Below are 22,535 nucleotides of genomic sequence, written 5' to 3' on the forward strand. Positions count from 1 at the left end.
GTAACTCGAGGTACCACTGTATTGGCCACTGTCTATTTACAGACCTGCTCTCTCATATACAACCAGAGGTATTCCATTTATGTATTTATTTTCTATTGCAATCTGTAGCTTGGAAAATTGGAAGGCAGCTAGCAGAAGAGGCACCATATGCTGGAGAAGCCTCCTTCTTGAGCAAAAGAAAGAAAAAAAACACCATCAAGCAAATGGAAGCAAAGAAGTGTGTAAAGGTAGAAAGCCCAGTTGGCTGAATGGATGATACCATGTGATTCCTGTTTTGAAACTGATGGAGCCTGTTGAGAACAAGAAGATTCCCATCCCTAGGTAGAGGAGCTCAGTTGTTTCTGGTAAATAGCAAATAATTCAGGAGCAAAATGCTATTTGCAATTAATTATTTTCTTACATTTATAACCCCACCTTTCTCCCATAACGGAATCCAAGGTGATTCACAAGCACCCATCCAGACATTGGCCAGTCCTAGATCTGCAAGGTGGCCTCCTCAGCTGCCTTCAAACCATACCTTGGGACCATGCCCATCATTCTGATGGTTGGGAAACGTGTGTGAGAGGAGGGTTCTTACGTCATGTGGGTGTACACAGAGACATGTTGTCCGCTACCATATCCTTGTGGGTGAGGACCAGGGTGAGGATGCCCACCCCGACACTGGCCATGGATGGAACCTGTTGGCATGTATGGGGTTAAGGGTGCTTTGAGAAGGGTGTTTATTGCAGGATCGGTGCTGCTCATGCATGCAATGGTGTGTGTGTGTGTGTGTGTGTGTGTGTGTGTGTGTGTGTGTGGCATCCATTATAATGTCAGTGGTACTAACATGAGAGCCAGGGTGGTGTAGTAGTTAAGAGCGGTAGTCTCGTAATCTGGGGAACCGGGTTCGCGTCTCTGCTCTTCCACATGCAACTGCTGGGTGACCTTGGGCTGGTCACACTTCTTTGAAGTCTCTCAGCCTCACTCACCTCACAGAGTGTTTGTTGTGGGGGAGGAAGGGAAAGGAGAATGTTAGCCGCTTTGAGACTCCTTCGGGTAGTGATAAAGCGGGATATCAAATCCAAACTCCTCCTCCTCCTCCTCCTCCTCCTCCTCCTCTTCTTCTTCTTCTTCTTCTTCTTCTTCTTCTTCTTCTTGGTGGCCTGTATCCACCTGTCAAGGACTGGACTGAAGGGGAGGAGGAATGGTGGAGATCACACACACCCTTCTCCTGACACTCCCAGAGAAGATGAAGGGATCATTGAATTACAGCAGTGGTTTGAGGAAGGTCACAGTGCAAAGACAGATGAACAGAAAAGTTGGGAGGTGTTGGTAGGAGAGAAGGGGGAGACAGAGACAGAGCAGCCAGCTGACCCATTATCACTGGAGAGCATTTCTGACCCCCCTTCTCCCAGAACCTGGCACGCATTGAAAGTGGAAGAGCAAAGGACTCAGAGACAATTAGCCCCTGGTGGCCACTGTAAGGGGAAGTGCTGCTGCTAGGAAGGGAGGGGGGAGGAGCTCAGTTGGAGCAACGCCATTATGGGAGACAGACTGGATTCCTTTGCCTCTCAATGTGATGTTTGAACAAACTCATTACTAAGGACTCTCTTTGTTCTTTCCTGTTTTGAGCTGCCACTGGGAGAGGGATAGAATTTTCTGAGCCTGACACCACACCACCCTGTTGAATTCAGGTGGACACTAAATTCAGGTGGGGCCAGTGTTCCTCATGTATGCAAGTTTTCTCCATGTCCACCTGATGTCGTTGGCACTGAAACTCCAGCCTGTATTTCCTCCCTGCTTAATCTGGAGATACCATTTCCAGGAAAAATCCAATAAGTGGGGTGAGGGGGGGGGGAGGAAGAAAGAAGAAGAAGCTTGCTATTGAGCCATTTGCAATATCTGAATGTCCTGTTTCCATATTAAACTCTCATCTGGAAGCACCTCTCCCCTCTTTTTGTGCATAGTCCCACCTTGCAATGTGCTTCTGGGGATACTTCCCTACTAGGTGTTTACTGTAGAATGACCACTCTCAGTTCACTCTGGCTGTGCACACATAACCGCCTTAAAATGCAGCTAGGTTGTTCTTTTCCTCAATTTGGATTGAAGTACCTTGGGGGGGGGGTGAAATGCATGAAAACACAGTGCTGCGTAAGAAGCCACAGGATAGATGTGGATTGTTGCTTAACGTAGTTTTATGCACCACCCAAACCTGCAGCAGGAGGGCTCTGGATGGAAAGTAAATGGGTGTACACAGCCACTTTCTTTCTTTTAATGGAACATCAACTTCACATCATCAGATCGTTCCCCTGTGGCTCCCCTGCAGTGTTTCTGCCTCTTTTGAGACCTCTGAAAATCCAACCCTTTTGGAAAGTACAGAAGAGTAGCACAAATGCCATAGGTGTGAGTCACCTTAGCACAGCTCTTCTGTCTTTTTGAAGAGCCCTGGTTTCGGAGTGTAAACCTAGCCCTACACCTCTAACCTTTGACAGGGAGCGCCATTTCGGTTCTTACATTTTTAGTTGATCTTCATTCATGCTCAAGTAATTTTTTGCCTAGTTTTTTCTTTTCTTCCAAAATAGGCCTTTTAATATTCATGCAATAGTAGTTAGATGGGAGGGGGGATGTTTCAGCACATAGCTTTAAAGTGGGGTTTTTTAAAAAAATAATGAACTGCTTTGGTGTACTGCCAATCATTCACCCACATGGCTATGTCACACCCATGTGAAAAAGAACATAGTGGGATGTTGATTAGACTGGCCACCACTTTGTATCCTAGAAGATCATTTGGATATTATGTTTTTCTTCTCCTCACTGGTACAAAGAGGATCATTACAGAAACTGTACCTAAATTTCTGCTGAGCAGAGCGAAGATACAAGTAAAGCCCTTACCCAAATAAACGAGACTGTGTTTTCCTCTCTGCCAGAGATAGTCCATAAAATTGTGTCTTGTTTTATATGATCATGGATGTCTACATTTTATTGTAAGGTTTAGTGACCGGCTGCTTCTTCATAGGTGGGCTGGGTCTGCTAGAAAGGCCTAGAGGGCTGCATTTGCCTTCCTGCCGGGCCTGCAGTTCCCCATCCCTGAACTAGCACACATTTGCTCCCTCTCTTGAAACCACTGCAAAAGTGCCTTGCATTTCTGATCAAAAAGCCCCCAGAGCAGGCATAGGCAAACTCAGCCCTCCGGATGTTTTTGATACTACAATTCCCATCATCCCTGACCACTGGTCCTGTTAGCCAGGGAATATGGGAGTTGTAGTCCCAAAACATCTGGAGGGCCGAGTTTGCCTATGCCTGCCCCAGAGCTCCTGCTGATCTTGGTGTTTTGCTGCTGGTGCCTTATTCCTGGCTGCCATATTGCATCTGTTGTTCTGTCTGTCCATTGGGCCAGGCGTGTTTCAAGGGACCTTTCCATGTTTAGAATGATCCCAGGTGTCAGGGGCGGGCCATGCTCTGCCTGCAGCTGGGGCCAGGGCACCAGGTGTCCCAGCAAAGCAGCACAGGCATGGAACAGGTGACAACCCAACCCAATGCAGTGATCTCAGCCAACAGGTAAGAATTGGCGTGACCCTACCTAGCATCATTGGACGTCCATGCTTTCATGCTATTGTGCTTCCCTGTGGATTGGGGAGGGGGTTGCACAACCCTGTGTCCATGATTTGAGGAAATACTATCCCAGTAAGAGTGGAATAGCAATTCTGCTTCTTTTGCAAAGCTACTCCTCCCCTTCCCACACACCTTTCGCCCTCTGCACCTCAAAGTTCCAGCCGCTTCCATTAATAGTGAGAGCCCACCCCACCCCTCGTCTTGCCGCAGCCAGTGCAAGCAAAAGGAGGATGCTTCAAACAGCGAACCTGTCTCATCAATGTCAGCATTCAATCAAAGCAGATGGGTTGCAGCTGTGAGTACCAGCATGACGACCAGCCTGCTTATAGTCACTTGGGAGGAAGAGAGAGAGAGAGAGAGAGAGAGAGAGAGAGAAGATGAGTGAGGGGCTAGATGAGGAAGGCTGCAGGAATGCAATGCTAGAGAAAGGGAGAGAGAGAGAAAAATACAATCAGCAACCCCAGGCCTGGACCAAACCAGGGCAAAGGATGTCAGCATCATGGGAGAAAGTGAAGGTCTAAAGCAGGCCAGGGGTACGGGGTGGCAAATCAGTTTTTAAAATAAAATAAAATAAAATATAGGGGGCAATGGTTTACATTACCCCTATGGAACTGCACTTTATTGAAAACATTTCTATACTGCCTGCCATCCTGTTTGGATTTCAGGGCAGCCTACAGCCAATTTGTTGTTGTTTGTTGTTTAGTCATTTAGTCATGTCCGACTCTTTGTGACCCCATGGACCAGAGCACGTCAGGCACTCCTGTCTTCCACTGCCTCCCACAGTTTTGTCAGACTCATGTTTGTAGCTTCAAGAATACTGTCCAACCATCTCGTCCTCTGTTGTCCCCTTCTCCTTGTGCCCTTCATCTTTCCCAACATCAGGGTCTTTTCCAGGGAGTCTTCTCTTCTCATGAGGGGGCCAAAGTACTGGAGCCTCAGCTTCACGATCTGTCCTTCCAGTAGCACTCACTCCTTAAGAATGGATAGGTTTGATCTTCTTGCAGTCCATGGGACTCTCAAGAGTCTCCTCCAGCACCATAATTCAAAAGCATCAATTCCATGGACAAAGGCAACAGCCAATTTGTAGCACAATTCATTTAATAATTTCAAAAATAGTCCCTTCCAAATAGTCTGGGCTTCTAAAGCAGAGCAAATCTGGGCCCGGACGTACTCACACGCTTCCCTTCTCTGTTTTCGTGCTGCTGTAGGGCTGGAAACATCTTCCCTAGCACGGAGGGAACAGCAGCTAAGGCCTGCGGAGGGAACCTTCCCCATCATTAGTCACCACTGCCTTTTAAAATAGAATCTCATATTGGCTGGGCATGACGTTTCACTTATTGTCAGCCGCCTTCTTGGAGACCTTTTGTCAGGAACAAGAGCATAATATGTGCCTACTGGATCAAGCCAATGGCCCATCTAGCCTGCACCCTGTTCTCACAGTGCCTGCAGGAAGCCTGCAAGCAGGACATGAGTGCAGCAAAGCCCTGCCAGAAAGTGGAAAGCAGGTTTCTGTTCAATGGATTTGGATGAATAGGAGATGACATCTTATTCAGTAGCTATCTGTCCTCTTTCTCACTTGTGTGAAAATCCACATATCTATTTCAGCGGAGTTAAAAATCACCATCCATGTGCAGCTTACCTCTAGAAGCTATTAACAGGCATGGCCAAACTTGGCCCTCCAGCTGTTTTGGGACTACAATTCCCATCATCCCTGACCACTGGTCCTGTTAGCTAGGGATGATGGGAGTTGTTGTCCCAAAACAGCTGGAGGGCCAAGTTTGGCCACGCCTGTATTAGGACAAAGGTTGCATAACCTTCTAGAACAATTAAAATATCGAAGGATGCTGTACGCAGACTTGGATTATCTTCTCCCTTTTTAATGTTTCCCTCTTAGCAAAGAAATCACTCTCAGACCGTTAAGTAAACATTTAAAATACAGTGTTTACTCACATCAAAAGTCTTGCCAGGTTTCAACAGTGACAGTGATTAAAACCAGGCAGGCAATAATCTTTAAATGTTACAAATATCCATGGTCTAGCTCCAAACTCAGATTGCTAGATACATCTTCCCCTCCTGCAGGTAAGGGGGGGGTGAGTAGCAGGAGGAAGGAAGGGATTAACCCATTGTCTTTATCCTCCTACCAGGTTTGGGGGTATGACATCATAGAGTCCCCTCTATACAGGTTCTGAAACTCCATGGTGCCATTGTCCCTGCTTGTGACTGTCTAGCAATCATGCATTTGTGACTTTGGCTGCACATCCTCCCACAGAAGCAGAGCAGAGCCATCATGGCTAGTAGCCACCAAAGGCACCAGCTTCTCAAGTTGTTTGGCAGGGCCTGGTGCAATGTCCTGACGTGCTGGTGTCACATGCATGATGTTGTACAACATTGTGAGGAGCCAGGGGCAGAGATGAACACCCTCTGAACATTGAGGGGGCCCAGCCCCCTAAAAAATAGCTGGAAGACAACAATGTATGGGAAATCCAGATGTATGGCAACCTATGTCAAAACTGATTTTTATTTTTTTGTCAGTTTGCATTTTGGGTCTGGATTTTCACTTTTTGAAATATGGCAACCCTAGTTACAATTCCGAGCAACCCTTAACAAACTACAGTGCCCAAAATTCTTTGAGGGAAAGAATATGCTTCAAAGGTATATAGCATCTAACACAGCCTTACTCAGGGATGCAGAAACTGAATGGGCCGGATGTGACATTGATGGTCTTCTAATGCTGGTGTCTTGTTCAATGGCCTCTCTAGACCATTTTCATTGAGCCCCAGATTTTATTTTCTCTTTTTTAAAACAACAACAACCAATAACAACTTTGCTTATAGGACAGCAGGATGGGTTGCAAATCACTGTGCTGGTGAGAGTCAACTACAGAGGCTCAGAGAGTAGAAACGAGAGAGGGACTTTTCAGTTGTGCACACCTCTGTCACCTGTAGAATGCTCTCCTGAGTGCGGCCTGCCTGGGGCCTACACTGATATCATTTCAGAGGCAGGTTAAGACTTTCTTCTTCACCTGGGCAGAATTTGAAATGTTTTTAAACCTGATTGTAAGTGGCCCAGAGACTTCCCTGTGTCGGGTGACTGACAGATCAAATTAATAAATCATCTACATTTATCCAGTAATCACATGCAAATTTATGTCATGGGCCAATGGCCCCCAGGTCCTTTATGTACCTAGCAATGTCATTCCCCAAACTTCTCTTTCTCCTACCCCCACTGTATAGACTGAGGCTCCAGAAACTGAAATCTGCACCAAGGAACTAAGAATGATGCAACCCAAAATAGATTATGTAAACATCGCTCGTATTTGTTTTGTTTTGTGTAATTTCTTCTGCTTGCAAAATTCAGGCTTTTTCAGATGCTTTGGGTCCTTTTTTATAGAAAGGATGGAGGATGGGGGTGTCGGAAGGGAGGAAGAGGGATGTGGAGAATACAGAGGGAGGGACACAGAATTAAGATTGCCAGGTCCAGACTCCGGTATTTCAAAAAAGAGCTCAGAATAAGACCTCTGAACAGGTCCCAATCCCCCCCGTCCCTCACCCCCCTCACCCCAATCCTTGGCATAGCTATTTATGTCCCATCACCATGATGGGTAAGTAGAGAGCCCAGATATCCCAGCCACAACTTCTGAGACAGAAAGAAAGTTCCACTTGAACTCCAGTTATGAGCCCGAGTCCTAATGTAGGAGCCACTGAAACCATCTTCATGGACCCACTTGGGATCATTGTATACAGTGGCAAAGAAATGATTAATTTTAATTGCTAATTAATTAATAGGCAAACTCCAGAAATGGTTTCAGCCAACATATTAACATTTGTAGGCCACATCCACTTTGAAGGCCGAGGAATGGCTTTGGTAACATGAAAGCTAATTGTTCTTTAAAAATTATTATTATTTTAATTTAAAATAGCTTATCAAACTCCTCTGTGGCCCACAACCACCAAGAGCAGTTCCTGCCTTAAACACAAGAGCATCTACACTCGTCTCTCCATGATAACTACAGTTGCATGTGATGCCTTGTGAGGGTGAAATAGCCAATGGGGAATCCAGCACTAGGTTCTTGTATTGCTGAACGCCATTTGCATCACAAAGGTTTTCACTTCAATGCCATGGATGTGTTTGACTGCAAGTAAGTAACTGGATGCTGAGTGATGTTGCAGGCATGTGTGAATCAGCCCTTGCGTTCCAGCAAGTTTCGGGAGCAAAGGAGATTAGTTATTGTGGAGTAGTCAGGGAATGCCATTCTTATAAGATGGGAATATTTTTTTATCATAAGTGTTTCATTTCTATTATACACTAGATAGGCAATACTTATGATTATATATATATTCCTATCTTATAAAAACGGCTTTCCCTGGTCAGACCAAGGTCCTGTCTAGTCCAGTATTTGAATTCCTTCAGCTGCTGGCCTGGTGCCCCTAGAAACCCTCACAAAAAGCCACAATGGGAGGTGGCCCGTTGGTTGTGCTCACAGGTACACTTCCTCTGAACATGGGGGCTCTCCTCAAAGTTACAATGGCTAATGCCATTGACAGTTGCATCCTCTGTGGATAGATAGATAGATAGATGATAGAGATAGATAGATAGATAGATAGATAGATAGATAGATAGATAGATGATAGATAGGAACCATGTCTGCTAAGAAGTCCCATGGAATTCAGTGGGGCTTACTCCTGGGTAAGTGGGGTTAAGATTAGAATAAGAGAGTTGGAGGTGACCCTGAGGATCATCTAGTCCAACCCCCTGCACTGCGGGGGATATGCAGCTGTCCCTTACAGGGTTCAAACCTACAACCTTGGTCTTCTCAGCACCACACTCTAACCAACCAAGCTATCCTTGAGTTTGCAGCCTCAGCTCATGACCAATGGCAAATCATGAGGCAATGAATTCCATAGGCTAATTGCATGTTGGGGGAAGAAATTAAGCTCTGCCATGCCTGACAACCACTGAATTATTGGGATTCCCACCCCCTAAGCAAGGGATGGGGAACCTGTGCTCATACTCACGGATCATTTCAGAGACTCTTATTTGTGGTTTGTGGTTTGACTTGCCTTGCCCTCCCACCTCCCCAAAAAAATTCAGAACGGATCCTTCCTGTGTATAGAAGATCCCTCAGGGGACACCTTGGAAAGGTGTAGCTACAGTATGTGCTTTAAGAAGGCCCTTTGGTGCAACTCACCCACCACCTCCTTCCATCTTAATTGACCTGTTTAATCTACACCCTAAAGTCTATGGGAGGCATCTGAAGATGCTCAAGGAAGGGCCACCAGTCTGTCCCTAAAAGTAGGGCCGGCCCAAGACATTTGGGCACCTGGGGCAAACCACAACATGGCATCCCCCACTTATCAGGGAACAAGAGGTAAGTGAAGATCCACATCAGGAACAAGGGAGGAATGAAGACCTTCATCTGCTGCCCCTTTGGATCCTGCCGCCCGAGGCAGTCGCCTCACCTTGCCTCATGGGTGGGCAGGTCCTGCCTACAAGATACTTATGGGAATGTTGAGGGTGGCAGGAGAGGATGCAGTCATACCTCAGGTTACAGACACTTCAGGTTGCGCGTTTTCGGGTTACGGACGTGCTGAAACCCAGAAGTACCAGAACAGGTTACTTCCAGGTTACGGCACTCGCCCATGCGCAGAAACGCCAAATTGCAACCCACAGGTGCGCAGACGTGGCACTGTGGGTTGCGAACGCTGCGGGTTGCGAACGTGCCTCCCGCATGGATCACGTTCGCAACCCAACCACCCACTGTATATTGTTTATTAATATGCTTCCTAACTTGCACTGGCAAGTTCCTTATGTAGCAGAGTTACGTTCCCCTTGTCACGCACAGCAAAAAGCTGGCTGCAGGCTCGTTAGAACCTCTTACTATTATGCAATTCAGTCTGCCTCAGACTGAATTGTACATTCCTGGTAAGTTCCCTTGAATCCCTCTTAAAAGAATAAAGACACCACAATTCTATTCATAGTCAACAAAAAGTAAGTTTTCTCACGTTCAGTACACAGTATCATTCCTGAAGGCAGGCTTAAAGAATTAAAGTTACAAATAGCAACATGTGGATTTACCCCATATGGGGCACAATCCCTGTGCTGCTGTTGGCTGCAAGCCAACAGAGCAGTCCGAGTTGGAAGCAGACGAAAGGAGAAAGAGAAAAAAGGGAGGGAGTGATGCGTGACTCATCCTTTTGTTACCTGGACAGGTAAGGTCACGCCCACCACTGGTCACATGCAAGAGGAAGGATGCTCCAGGCCAGGAAGAACAGGAAGTTTCCACTGGCTGGACCAGACATTCCCTTGCATGTCCACTCTAGCATTACAAAGAATGTTGTACTTTACTGCTACTTGTGGATCACATCCCACAATATTCCCAAATATGCCCCGCTTCTTTGAACTACACCAGCTTGTTCTTCCTAGCCTGGCATGTTTAGGAGTCAAGCTGTCAGAGATCTTAATAACGTCCGCGACGAAAGGGACCAGAGTGAACAGAAGGACCCGACTTTCATCCTCCGCGCTTCTCCGGACCCCCACTTCCATTTAGCAGGGACTTCCAAACGCAGCTTCGCGAGCGAGAGTCGGTCAGGTGGAAGCCACCTGGCTCCCCGGACCCGCTCTAAGCGCGTCTGGTGCGAGAACGCGGGCAGGCCGCAGCTTGGGAATCTCACGCACTTCGTAAGGGGCTAGATCTCTGTGTGCGCGCGTGTGTGCTCAGGGGGAGGGTCGGGAAGAGAAATGCAGGACCCGTATACGGAGATCCCTTATTATCCCGAGAAAATAAGATGAATGCTCGAGTTCTTCGGAAGGAAGGAAGGGAAGGAGAAAAGCGAAGAGGAAAGAATCAGATCCACCAATTTATGTATTTAAATTATTGGAGTGGAGGAAGAAAGGGGCGGCCTAATAGGCCATTATTTTGCAAGTTGGTATTAGCTTTAGGATTATTCCCTCCCTCCCAGTCAAAGCGTTGCCAGCGTTGGCGTGTGGTGGTGGTGTGTTTTAAAGCCTCGGCGCCTTTTGATTTTGCCTGCGCGTCTGCCTCGCTCTGTCCGAGAGAGTTCAGGCACTAAAGAAACGATGGGACGCAGATTTGTATCTTGGAATCATGCCCCCCCTTTGGCCTTCGCGCTACGGAGGAGCCCGGCGCGCCGAGCCCAAAAGCGCCCCCCCCCCGAATCCCGCCGGCGGCGAAGCGGCGCGCAAAGCGCCTCCCGGGCTCAACCCAGCAGCGCCTTGGTCCTGCCCACATGCAAAGCTCCGTGTCCGAAATGCCGGCTGCTACTCTCTTCTGCCCCAGGGACCTCGCCCTCCAAGGAACAGGCTCTTGTCTTTGCTTTGGGGAGAGAAGGGGCGTCACAGGGACAACTTCTTTCTCCCCACCGCCTCTCTCCCGCGTGCGCAGATCGCCAGGGCAAATCCTTGAATCTTACTAATGATAAAAGTAACTTTTCCCTATTGTTGGGTTTTTTTTCCTGTGGTGACCAAGAGAAGACTGGGTTTAAAAGGGGAGGGAGGGAGGGAGAGAAGGAAGGAAGGGGTGAGGGAGGGGGGAAAGGAAGGAAAAGGAAAGAGGAAATGGCAAGGGAGAGAGGAAATAAAAAGAAGTAGAAAGGGAAAAGCGAGGGAAAGGGAGGAGGAAATGACAAAGGAAGAGGAAATATAAGAAAAGGAAGGAGAAATGAAAAAGCGAGGGAGGAGAAAATAAAAGGAAAGGGAGGGAGCAGGGAGGACTGGAAAAGGTAAATAAAAAAATTAAGGAAGTGAAAGGGAAAAGCAGGAGAAGGAAAGAGGGATGAAAATAGTGGGGAGGGCAGGAAGAGAAGAGAAGGAAGGAGCAGGAGGATGAATAAGGAACGAGATGGAAAGACGGGGAAAGGGAGGGAAAGAGAAAAGGGAGGACAGTGGGAAAGGCAAGCGAGAGGGAGACCGAAGGGCCTTCTTGGTTTTTGTTCCTGCCTGCCTGCGTGGCGCCAGGAGGATTCTTCCCGTCTAACTCCGGCAGCTCCGGCTGGGGGTCCAAAGTGGCCGCCAGGATGTTTGGCGAGGCGCCTCCTGGGCCTCCGCTCTTCTTCCCACCCGCTCCAGGTTCCTGGGCGCCTCCATCCCCAGCTTGGGCCGGGGCTGCCGCTACTACTTCCTCCCTGCGCACACACCCCAAATCCCAGCGCTGCGAAGCAACAGTCCGTCGGTCCGCGCGTTTCAGCCCTTCTCCAAATTAAGCGGGTAATAACAGGGGCGCGGAGTAATTGATTCTGGCTGCGGCGGCCAGGCTTGTCCTCTCACCTTTGCCGGGGAGAGCTTGCCAGAATCGTGGCTCTGCCAGGGAAGAGGCGAGCCGGCAGCCTCAACTCCATCGCCTATGCAAGGGCAGGGGGGGGGGGCGTGCGGCTGCGCCCGAGTGTCTGCCTATATGTGGTGTTGTTTTTTGTTGTTTTTTTTCAAACCCACAAAAAGGCCAGGGAGCCCTATGGGAACGGCTGAATTTCGAGATCCATCAATGCAAATAAAGAAAGGCTAGGATGTGTCCACGTGCATGGCGAGATATCCACCCCCCAAAATCCGACCCCCCCCAAAAAAAAAATCCATCCCCCTTCATCCTTTCCAGGGATATTGACAAGGGAAGGTTGCTGGCTTGTACAGGTTCCAGGGCCTTTTTTAACAAGAGCACTATCTTATATAGCGAACAGATGTCCTGGAATTTCAGAAGTGTTCCCCTCCCCCTCCGTACCCTCCCCCTCCCTCCCTGATTTCCCCCTCCTCCCCCCAGCTGGCACCGGGCACCGAATGGCACCAAGATCCCCCTGGAGCGAAGCTTCGTATTCTTGGCTGCGGGTGGGGGAGAGGAAAGCAGCGCAGCCTGCGGTTTTGGCTAGCAAAAAAACAAAAACATAAAAAGGCTAGCGTGGCCAGTGACAGATCCTGGGCTCAGTCTCCCCACCCAAAAACACACTCCCCTTCATTTTTTAATAAATAGATAGATAGAGAGAGCTTTTTGGGGCGCGTGTGAGATGGTTAAATGGAGGGGAGAGAGAGAGATGGGCTGGCTAGTGGGGAGGAAGAACTTGGCAGGGAACGCAGGAGAGAAACGCATAAGGAGGGCAGGCGGGTTGCCCTGCAGGCCAAACTTACACGGCAGAGGAAGCCGTTGTTTCGTGGATAAAGGCGCGCCCTTTTCGCTGTCCGTTTTCTCAAGCGCGGATTGTAGGTGGCTGAAAAATAAAAAGAGGCGAGGAAGTGGACGCGCGCTGTCTCTTCCCCAAAATAAGACGCGCCGGGGAGGCCCTCCCCCGCCCCGAAGCCTCCTCTTCTCTGACCTGAAAAACTATCCCCATAGACTCCCCAAAGACTGGACCGAGAGGGTGACTTAATTCCCGTGGGCGAGGGAAGGCGCTCTGCACATGCCTGGAGGTAATGTCTTTGGATGAAGTTTGATACTAGAGACCACCTTCCTCCGGGGCCTCTGCCATGGGCCTAGCCAGGATTCGAGGCTTTATAGGGGGGGGGGCAGAACCGAGATATCTGAGATGCAGTTGGTCAGTTAGTTAAGTCTATTTATTTACTTACTCCCCCCCCCCCCAGATACGCCCATGGCCTGTGCCCTGGTTATTCCCGAACCGAATGGCGATCTCACCCGGCAAACACAATTTCCTGGCGGATTCCACCTCCGCCCCCAGAATCCACATCTCTGGATTCTTCTTGGTTCTGTTGTCGATTCTACAAATTTACTAAGACCCTTGGATGCTTTCAGAAAGTTCCTTCAGCATTTCACTGTAGGTTTTAGTTAATGCGTTCATTAACGTGCGTGTGGACAGACAGATATATAGTTATGGGTCTTGAACCATTCTAAGAACACGCCCTGCTTCTTATCTTGACCATAGTTTCCCGGTTGAAGGAGAAGCGTCAGCCTCTCATAGCCTGCAATCTCCCGTTTGGTGATAAGTTGGTCGGCCAGGCTGAGGCCAAGCGCAACCCCCACTGCCCCCCATAGAAGCCAGATAGGTAGTGAAGGAACTGTGGGGGTGAGGGGAGCATCTCTTTGCAAATAGGTCCCCTGGGCGTGTGTCTCTGTGTGTGTGTGTGTGTGTGTGTGTGTGTGTGAACACAAAACCTGCCAAGCGACTCGGCATTCCAAAGTATCAAGCATTTGTTACACGGTTGATGCCAGCCCTCATTGGCAGGTTCGGATATTCCCCACAATTCGCAGACACAGATGTCCCTACTTTAACTCTTTCGAGGAGGGTGCTGTCAGATTGGAAGGGTGCGTGAAACAGAGAAAGGGTAAAAAAATAAAAGAGGAGAAGACAGCCCACGTTTAATCCTGTTTTAGGACTTGGGGGAATTACCTCCATCCCCTTCCTCTATCCAGGTGAAATTTGCATTTCTCTCTGCCTTCAACGTGTCTCTCTTAAATGTCAATCAAGGGATACGGGCCCATCTCCCCTTCTTGCTTTCCACCGCCTGCCTCTCTCTCTCTCTCTCTCTCTCTGTGTGTGTGTGTGTGTGTAGGCTTTCGCTTCCCCCACCCCATTCCCCATTTTGGGATGTGTGTGTGTGAAGATTTTTCAGCGTAAGGAACTTATAGGTTAATTCATCAGGCAAGTCAACTGCATTTCTTTATTTCCCTATCTGTAACACCCAGCAGCTGTTTGCTTGCACAGGATCGACTATGATTACTGGCAGTATATTTTGGGGTACCATGAAAGCACAGGAAACGATCGATTTATTCAGTTTATTATCCTGCTTTGGCCAGGAGCGTGTGTGTGTATGTGTGTGTCCATTTTTATTTTCTGCCTCCGGCACTGAAAGTTCCTGGGCTTCTCTTCTCTTTCCTGCTTGGCAGGGGGTTGGACTCGATGGCCCTTGTGGTCTCTTCCAACTCTATGATTCTATGATTCTATGATTCTACGTGTGTAAAAAGAAGCAATGCAACTCATTTGAGTTACATCTCAGCCCTAACTAGTCATGTTATTCAAAAGTAAGTCCTATAGAATTCAATGCGGCTTGCTCCCAGGCAAATGGGGTTAGACTGGCAGCACGTGTCTATTTGTCTTCCTCACAACGACCCTCTCAGGTAGACTCAGGTGAGAGATGGTGACTGGCTCAAGGTCAGCCAATGAGCTTCGCAGGGAGAGGGTTCATCTGGAACCCAGATCACCGCCTTTCGCAACTCGCTGTGCGCTGCTCCCGCGCACTGACTGGGGGAATGTTGATTTCAGGCCCGTCTCGTAGATTTCCAAGCGCCTTTGGAGTTGACCTTTTGTCAGTCGCGAGAGAGGTGGGTGCAAATGGGTGGATGGGGGGAGAGAAAAAAATTAAAGGATACAGCCACATAAAACAGCGTAACAGATGAGTGAAGAGAATGAAATCTACACGAGATCCGTAAGAATACAGGGGGGGGGATCAAAGACGAATGAAATCATAGAATAAAATAGTCTAGCGACTTAGGAGACTGCCATGGAATCGGTGGGCAGACCGTGGAATTGATAAATCAGTCTGATAGACAGACCATCTAAAAGTCACCAAAAAATAAGATAGCATATTAAAAAAAAAGGAATAGGTGAATAGATCGGATCGGTAGAATTATTTTGCCCATTGTGGATGGATGGATGGATCGATTTCTCCTCCGCTGTAATATATGAGTGTGTGAGAATGCAGACCCACACGGACCCACACCCTGATCTGAACTGTGTTAACAAGGTGTTAATACAGATATATCTCCCGCACAAGAGTGAGCGCGCACGCACCTTAGTCAACCTCTAAAAATGGTCAGGGAAAATGCAATGAGATTATTTTTATCCTGCGTGCTTTATGCCTCAAACCACCCACCTCTGAAATAAATCAGACTAAGCGGTTCTGAATCCTCCTTTCTTTTTCTTTTTCTTTCCCTCTCTCCCCCCCACCCCATTCCGTCTCTCCCTCTCTCTTTTAAACGATATCTGCAATTCTGGCAGAAATCTGTCTTTAATTTAGCTGTCCATATAAAAATCTACACTGTATAATAATGAACAGATGCCACGAAATTTAAACTGAAGCAAGGTCTCCTCCTACCCTCCCCAGCCTCCCTCCCCCCCCACCCTTCTGCTTAGCCTGGCATCCGCCTGGCCACTGGGCAAAGAGGGAGGCATGGGGCCGCTTGGCAGGAATGGCTGATGTCGTTGGAGTCTCTCTCGCTCCCCTCCGTCCCTGCTCCCCCCGTCCCCGGTTCTGGAAAGGAAACAATAATAAACGCAATGAGTGCAGGAGAGAAATTGGGAAAGGTCCCTCAGTTTGGGAGGGGGGGGGAGGATTTGCAGTTGAGCCTCTCGCCTCCCAATAAACTTCTCCACGCAAATTCTTTTCAGGCGCGGATTTTATTTCCAATGCAAATAAAAAAATGGAAGGGGGGGGAGCAGAAATACAGTACATAGGTTTCAGCAAGTCTAGGGAGAGTCAGTCGTTCGCTTGGCACATTGGCCGGCTTTATTTTTTAAAAATACAAAAAGGAAATTAGATTTCCCTGTTCGTAATTTGGCCTTTCCCCCCAAGACATTGAGGAGAGGGGCAATGGGAAGACGGTGTGAGGCTGCCTACACGATTAAGGCACATCTAAAGCGCCGCGCGTTTTCCCCAAACAATTCTGGGAACTGTAGTTTCTTTGGGGGGTGCTGGGAATCGTAGCTCCGTGAGGGCTGAACTACAGTTCCCAGGACTCTTTGGGGAAGGGGGAGTGCTGAAAATGAGCTTTGAATGTATGGTGTTGTCCGCTGCCTGGTATATATAGTACTCCACTTTCCCGGCTCGCCACCGCAGAGGGAGGAGAGGAGAGGAGAAGAGAAGAGAAGAGAGCGCCTGTAGCGTCAGGCTCGGAGACGGGGGACTTCGTCCCTGTAGTCTTTTTGGCTTGCCTCTGTTAAGAAATCTGGGCTTATCTGTTATATGTCGTCTAATCGATAAAGCACTCTTTCCATCTGACTGGATTTCTCTCTCTCTCTCTCTCTCTCTCTCTCTCTCTCTCTCTCTCTAATATGCCCATGCACTTATTCCATACCTCTACTCCAGAAATACTCCAGCATTTTCTCCCTCACCTCCATTAGAGAGCATTGACCCAGCTGTAATTTTTCTTCTCCTTCCTATCCAACCCTTCACTTCCTCCCTCTTCCTCTTTTCCTCCCTTTTGCTCCCCTGACTCTTTGTGGCAAATTTACTCTTCTGTCAGAAGTCTATTTGCCTCCTGGGCCCCTTTGGCAGCGCGTGCTAGATGCCAGTGGAGTTGGGGGGCAACGGGACCATAGTGCCAGAAATCCAACGCGGGTAGCAAGAGCTGTTGTAGGATTGGAATTGAGTACATGTCTGGGACCATCTTTGGACAAGTCTTCTTCTCTGTTCCCCCGTTGCCTCGTTTAGCTTAAAATGTCCCCATCCTGGGGCGGCTCCTTCCTTTTGAAAACCTGGATGTGGGCAGTGAAAAAGAGTTTTTCGGGATTTTTCTTCTTCTAGAAAGCTCAGTGAATGAATCATATAACCCCCTTAAGCAGAGTCACGCTTCTCTCTCACGCGCACACCCTTCTTTTCCTCGATTATATACCTCCAAATTGAGTTTGTAGCGTCTCTGAACCTTGTATCTGCCCAGTATATTTATTCCTTGCTAGCCAGGGGATGCTGTGCCTGCCTGTGCCCGTGTGTTTTCCTGCTCCACAGCCTGCCTCTCTCTCTCTCTCTCTCTCTCTCTCTCTCTCTCTCTCTCTCTCTCTCTCTCTCTGTGTGTGTGTGTGTGTTTCTGTGTGAGTGTGTACATTTGCCTTCCTTTAATACTGGGGGCCTTCCCCTTTAAAACTGCTCTGGAGTGAACAGATGTCCGACACTCAGTTGTAGCAAGCTAACCACTTCCCTTCAGTGGCCCTTGGCTGGCAGTTGGCACAGACAACAGCCTGGCATCTAACTCCCCATAGAGAGCCTCTCTTTTACTACTGCGGAAATCAGGAAGCTGGCACTGCCAGCCAGAAGCATGCCAGCTAAGCTAGCTTCAGCTATCGATAGAGCACACACACACACACACACACACACACACACACACCCTCTTTCTCAAAAATCTGTGTGCTCCTGCAAACGCTCTTAAGGAAACCCGGATATCTATGGTTTATCCTCATTTGGAGGGGCTGAAAATGTGACTAAGGGGGGGCACCCAATGTTTGGTAATTGACTAAGCCTCAAAACGGACTTTAAAAAATACGGTTAGAAGATATGATCCACCTCTCCGTTTCTCTCTTCTTCCCAGCCTCCAGGAAAAAAAACAAAACCAAGAAACTTTCTCAGCTGAGCTGTCGCGGATTCATCTCTCCAATCTGGAAAATGCTGCACCTCTCTGTAAAAGACGAAAAGTCTGCCGGACTGCACTGCGACTCATGTTTATTTCCAGGATATAGACAGGCACAGATAGATAGATAGATAGATAGATAGATAGATAGATAGATAGATGATAGATAGATAGATAGATAGATAGATAGATAGATAGATAGATAGATAGATAGATAGATACGCACACACATATCAATGCCTACTAGCCTACTAGCCCATATTTCCGGACAGCCTGCGCGCAAATCCTTAAAAATAGTGCAAGGTGCGATTCTGGCCTTGCTTCAGGGGCACCGAAGTGGCTGGCTCTCTGGAGAGGCAGGATCGTGAAGGGATGAGGAAGGGATGCCGTGGCAAGGAGTATTTATTTCCCTGGACGTGGGGCCGGGTGGCCGTGGATCTACTTTTGGGAAAGAGAAGTGATGCGAGATCGATATTCTGAGACGTTGACAATAAGCGTAAAGAACCAACACGAAAAATCTTCAGGGCCGAGAAGGGCGCGTGGCTGACCCACCCACCTTCCCCACCTGGAGAAGACAGGCGATGGGGTCCTCCAGGCGCCTGGAACAGACCCGGAGGGCGAGCTTCTGGTAGCTGAGCTGGCAAGAGGAAGAGGCGACCTTTCAACCACAGCGGCGCACGCGAAACAGATACGCGCCCGCCGAACTCAAAAATATTCCGAGGCAGTCGCGCTACTTTAATTGGTTAAACTAAAAGGGGGAAGTTTACAGCGTGTGGTGCTAAGAGTATCTTACCTCCCCCCCCCCCCGCGTGTGCAACAAGCTTCAGCCAACAACTTCCGTGTGTTGTTTACCCTTTCCGTCTTTTCCCTTCCTTCCTAGAAGATGCACAGATCTATCTCATCTCTTTGTGGGACTGTCGAGAGAAGTAACCAGTCGCTTTGAATCTCTTAATCCAATGCAGCAATTATAAATGGTGTCCTCTTCTCTCTCTCTCTTTCCACACCTTCGTGGAGATAAAACTATAAGGTGTGCACTGATTGTTGCAATGAAATCGCATTTACGCTCCAGATTTCTTCTCTCAGGGCTGCGCGCATCCGGTTCCCGTCCAGGCTTCAGTTCCCCTATAAAAGCACATTAACCCGGATTTCTCAGTTGCCCTTCCCTGATCTTTTCCCGCCTGGTCTAATCATGTACAGATCTGACAGCAGGAGAAGCCTCGTGGTTGGATATTTCATACAGTGCCGGGCACACAAGTTGATGCTACCTAAGCGTTTAGCTCAGGGACCCTCCTCCTACCCTTAATGGTTGCGAATGTGTAAATGTGTAAACCACGTGTAAATTACTGGTGGTGCGGAATCTGTAGCACGGAAGCCAACTCCTAGGGGCTGAAGCCCCCATAAAATATTTGAGGGGGCCGCTCCCTTAAAGCAGATAGGCATTCCCATTCAAATTGTGTGTGTGCAAATTGTGTGTGTTATTGGTTATGCTTACCTGCCCCCCTCCAATATTTTATTCAAGTTGGCACCCCTGTGCGGTGGCATGAAATAGTAGCCTGAGTCTGGTACTCAGGGTCTGCTGACGAGCACCTGTCAATCCCCGGTTGCTCCAGGCCATCGCAGAGTCATACCTGGACAGAGAATGTCCAGATCGGGAGTGTCTATGCTTTTCCTTTGAAACATACAGCGAATAATTCTAAGGGCCTGAGTCATTAGCGTGCGTCTGTGTGTCAGCATCAAAAAGGGAGACTTGCTTGTGTGTGTATTGTGGACCATCACAACTCGCTAACACCAACACCGAGAGGTCTAATAGAACTCCCGAAGCAATGGCTGTCGATTGAGGCGGCTCACACGTTCATGCCGAGGAACCAAGTGACGTGGAAGCACGTGTGAATTGGCCAGGAGCGGTGAGAGATGAGGCCGCCCGCACACATCCTTCGGACAATGTAACGGACATAAGGTGTCTGTGCCTGAGATGTACATTCAGTGCCGGGAAGGACGTTCCCATATATGTTCATATTCGCATAATGAACAATATTATAGGTATACTGTAGATACAAATCAGATCGGGAGAGGGTGAATCTCGATTTACTAGGGGATTTGCAATAGATCGGCAAGGATCTCCCAATTCTTTTGCAACATCAGCAAGAAAATGACTCCAGCTAAATTATGCCTCTGAAATGAAGGAAGCTTGGGCTAACCAGAGAGTGGATCATTATTTGGATGGACGGTGAGCTCCCTTCAGGTCGGTTTCTCTGAACAAATTCCTGGCCTCAGAATCCTTTGATCCTAAGGCTAAGAGGATGTATTTTGCACCAGGCTCCGGTTGGTGGATCTGGGTTTTTGGGGTTTCCATTTTATATTATTCTTTATAGTCATAACAGAGCTGATAGAGCAAGCTTTTAGTCTGCCCATGCAAATGCGTATAAACACACACGCACACATACACAAGCGAGGCTGTTACCTAGAAGAAGCTCACACCATGGAGGGGAAGACCTCTATATTTTGTACCTGTGACCATATTGCCTCCGTGGCTTCAGCATTTTAAAGTCCAGGTGGAATTTACTGCCCAGTAAACATAGCTAGGGACCTACTCTTCCTATACCTACTGGCAGAGGAGAAAGTGCAGGCACGCACTCACATCGGTATCGCCTTCAGATGTGAAGATCAGACACGCGTCTCTTTGGGCTTGTGGGGAATGGGTGCGTGCCAACTAGGGAGACCAACCTCCGCTTCCCAGGAAAGGTTTCCCACGGGGATGTGAACACGTGTCTGATGACATATGATGGCTCATATATTCATATACCCGTGTGCAGTTGTGTACTCCAAATGGGGAACCCTAAACTTTTGGAAATGTTGAAGTCAGTCTCTGCTTTTGATGGGCTTTTCCTTCCGCTTGGTCTCTGGACATTCCGATACAGTATTTCCCATGCAGGTGAGAGCAGAAAACAGATGAGTCCGTGGGGCCTTTTTACAGTGATCATTTTGAAAACAGCACGTGCGTATGTTGGGTTGCTCCGTTCCTCGTGAGCAAAGAATGTAGGGATGTGGAGATTTGGGGGGAAAGAGGGAGGAATCTGTCCCTTGCTCCCCGGCAAGGCAGAAACTGGACGGAACAAAACAAAACTCAGGAAGTCAAGTGCTAGAGATCTCTTAGCTGAGCAGTACAGAAACCCAGACACCGGGTGTTTCCTCTCCTGCGAAAAAGTCTTGGGAACAATAAACAATAATTGCACTAGTGACTGTGCGAGTGTTATCCGCAAATGTGGCGACTTAAGGAGAACTTGTGTGTGTGTGTGTGTGTGTGTGTGTGTGTGTGTGTGTGAGAGAGAGAGAGAGAGAGAGAGAGAGAGAGAGAGAGACCCACTCTCCCGAATGCAAGATGAGCAGGGTTGCAGCAGGAACATCATTCCTTTGCACCGTTTGAATCGGTTCACCGAGCAGCTCAAAACCCGGATGCGGCTGTTCACAAAGGCTACCGAAATGGCAGAAATGCTGTCGCGCGTGTTGCCGTAAAGAATTGGTTCTGTGGTCCTCTTGAACAAATGTGTAAGCCTCTAGAAAACCACAGGATGGTGGGGAAGCAAAAATTCTATATGCTGCTTGTACCAGAGGTGGTACAATCATAGATATGATTTGCAGTTTCAGGTGTAAGGACTCCCGCGTGCTGATTCAAGCCGGCTGGAAACCGGTTAACTGTTGCAGCCATTATATTCCCAATGGAAGCTGCAGCCCGGTGTGCCTTGCCCAGGGAGAAAATACAAATCCAGACCTTAGCTAAGCAGAAGTGGGATTTCAGGCCGATTTGCAACCGGCTAAAGAGAAGAACGCCGATTTGAATCCGATTCAGTCCCCAGATCAGCCCCAGAGCGGTGGCTTCAAGGAAAACTGAGTTGTGGATTGGGTTGGCGCGGGGGTCACAGTCTGCTTCAGCCCAGCCCCGAATATCCGATGGAGCTACAGCGAAACGCTGACCTTGTGGGACAAGAGGCTTTGATCGCTTGCCTGACGGACGCCCACCTGTGAGTCGAAGCCTGCAGGCGTTTGGAGAGGCGAGCAGCGCAGAGACTCGCCTCCCTCTTCGGGGTTGCTAGGGAGAAAGGCAGCTGAGGCTTAGAGAAGTGGTACCTGGTGAGTTCAGGTGCGGAAAGAGCAAGGATCAGGCGAGTGTTTGCCCGCTGTCAAACTGGAATGGGAGGATGGGGCTGGGGGGTCGGAACATATCTAGGTGTGTGGGGGTGGGGAGGTTGGAGGGACCGCACCCAGGCAAAATTACACCTGTTTGTTAAAGAAAAGAAGGAAGCGGGGCTGACGGAGGAAGAGAGACAGGAGGGGAAATGGATAGGATGAAAGGAATGAAAATTGTGGGGAAAGGAAGGAAGGAAGGAAGGGTAACGCAACTTCCCGGAAGTAAGTTGCTCAAAAGCTGCAGTTCACTGACTTCCGACTCATGCTAAAGTACTTATGTGTATAAATAAGTGTATGTGTGAAAGAAGCACAAACAAACCGCCTTAGTGTAATCCTTCAAAAAGTTGCGATCTTTGACTTTTTCAGATGGTGCGGTTCTGCCAAGGCCATCAGCAAGCGGTGGAAAGAGAGAAACGTCTTCCGTGGATGCCAAGGAGTTCCTACTTCTGCGTGCTGGGCTTTGGCC

The 22,535-nt window shown here is 48.5% G+C and overlaps 1 long non-coding RNA gene across 1 annotated transcript in view; it reads left to right on the forward strand.

Annotated features, from left to right (window-relative positions):
* LOC309517866 overlaps positions 1–813 on the forward strand; it is a 67,428-nt gene extending 66,615 nt beyond the window's left edge. The window contains exon 4 of the long non-coding RNA XR_014213303.1: positions 109–813. This is a non-coding gene — a long non-coding RNA (uncharacterized lncRNA). The remainder of the gene's footprint in view (positions 1–108) is intronic.
* The last annotated feature ends 21,722 nt before the right edge of the window (positions 814–22,535 follow it).

Source organism: Podarcis vaucheri, assembly GCF_965113315.1.
Source record: "Podarcis vaucheri genome assembly, chromosome: 13".
Classification (NCBI taxonomy): Eukaryota; Metazoa; Chordata; class Lepidosauria; order Squamata; family Lacertidae; genus Podarcis; species Podarcis vaucheri.